This window comes from Centroberyx affinis, unplaced genomic scaffold (genome assembly GCF_046629955.1).
Source record: "Centroberyx affinis isolate AG114_WGS23_722 - 3 ecotype Tasmania unplaced genomic scaffold, CSIRO-AGI_Caff_v1 ptg004876l_1, whole genome shotgun sequence".
Classification (NCBI taxonomy): domain Eukaryota; kingdom Metazoa; phylum Chordata; class Actinopteri; order Beryciformes; family Berycidae; genus Centroberyx; species Centroberyx affinis.
The window spans coordinates 15,001-17,025 of NW_027282386.1; positions in this window are offsets into that span (position 1 = coordinate 15,001).

Consider the following 2,025-nt stretch of genomic DNA (forward strand, 5'->3'; position numbering starts at 1 on the left):
TTTTACTGAAGTAAAACATCTCAGTACTTCTTCCACCGCTGTATATGTGTCATGTGTATTTGCTTTTAAGTCATTCATGCTGCTGCCTTGGCCGGTCTCACTTATCTTGCTGATGGTCTGATGGTCTTGCTCCAGAGTATATTGCCTCATACCCCTGCTGGGCCCCTCAGGTCCTCTGAGCGAGGCCTGCTAGTTGAACCTCGTTCCAGACTGAAAACACGAGCGGACGGTGCGTTTGCTGTCCTGGGTCCCAGGCTGTGGAGTAGTCTCCACCTGGGGGTCAGGTCAGCTCACTCTCTTGGGTGTTTTAAGTCTCAGTTGAAGACCTATCTTTTTTCTAAGTGTTTTTATGATTGAGTGATCATGTACACGATTTTGATTTGTGAAGCCTTTAACTGTTGTTGCTTTGTTGTTGTAATGTTGTCAAATCTCATTGTTGTTCTTTTAAGCTTTTATTTTTGAAAGGTGCTATATAAATAAAATTTGACTTATGTAAAAAAGATATTATATCTCAAGAGACTTTCAAAGAAAGGTTAAAATAAATAAAGAAATAAATGAATGAATGAATGAATGAATGAATAAAATATATACCGTATTTCCTCTAATAGTGGCTGGTAGTCAATTAAAAGCCGGGTCTCCGATAATGTCCGGGGCCATGGTCGACACGAACAAATAAAGGCCGGCTCCAAATACAGGCCGGGGGAAAAAAACAAAGGAAACAAGCGTGAATTCTCCATAGCTGCGACCGCGTACTGTGTGGCTACAGGCCGCCAAAGGGTGGGGGATTTTTTGTGGACCGAACAACCGACCAACCGACCGACAGAGCTATAGAGCTGCTGGTCGCCGCTAAAAACAACGGTGGACACCGGTAAACTCCTGGCGGAAGTCTCTGCAGCGTGCCGCCGTCAATTACCGTAATTATCATAATGCATTGCAGTAACAAAAAAACGGCTACCTAACGAACCCCAACAGAAGCAGATCAGACAACAAGGAGGCTTCGTACTAAAATATGAGCAAATATACTCATCAAACAGAGGGAATTAGAAATAAAGGCCTGTCTCTAATATCAGCCTGCTTCCAATAAAGGCCTGGTCCCCTCTGCAGCTGAGGGAAATAAAGGCCCGGGACAATATTAGAGGAAATACGGTACACACACACAGGAGTTTGTCTTGGTGACACTGGCCACATTAACATGCAGAGAGTTGGTTTCTTAAAGCAGCTGTAGTGCAGATTTGACTGTAAGTCTGCAGCGTCTCCTCAGTGGAAACAGGAAGCCGTCTGTCCACAGAGTGTCTGTTGGTGGATGTGAGCTTTGTGTGTGAGGATGTGAGGCTGGAGAACAGGCTCTGACCCGCCTCTCCACCCGGGACCCGCTCCGCTCCGCTCCTGTGTGTCAGCTGACTGACTGGGCTGACAGCGGGAAGCTGGAGAAACAACTGCAAAAATCAAAGCTGGCTTAATATACTTGGTTCTGATTGAAGCGGTTTAGCTAGCAGAACTACAAATACTGATGGAAATCTCCCAGACATATAAAAGGACCAGTTTTAATGGCCCAGGTTCCTGCAGTTCATGTGGATCCTGTAGTTCCTGGTTCCTGTGGTTCCTGTTTCCTATAGTTCCTGTAGTTCCTGTAGTTCCTGGTTCCTGTAGTTCCTGGTTCCTGTGGTTCCTGTAGTTCCTGGTTCCTGTAGTTCCTGGTTCCTATAGTTCCTGTAGTTCCCGTAGTTCCTGGTTCCTGGTTCCTATAGTTCCTGTTTCCTATAGTTCCTGTAGTTCCTGGTTCCTGTGGTTCCTGTAGTTCCTGGTTCCTGTAGTTCCTGGTTCCTATAGTTCCTGTAGTTCCCGTAGTTCCTGGTTCCTGGTTCCTATAGTTCCTGTAGATCCTGTAGTTCCTGGTTCCTATAGTTCCTGTAGTTCCTGGTTCCTATAGTTCCTGTAGATCCTGTAGTTCCTGGTTCCTATAGTTCCTGTAGTTCCTGGTATAGTTCCTGTAGATCCTGTAGTTCCTGGTTCCTATAGTTCCTG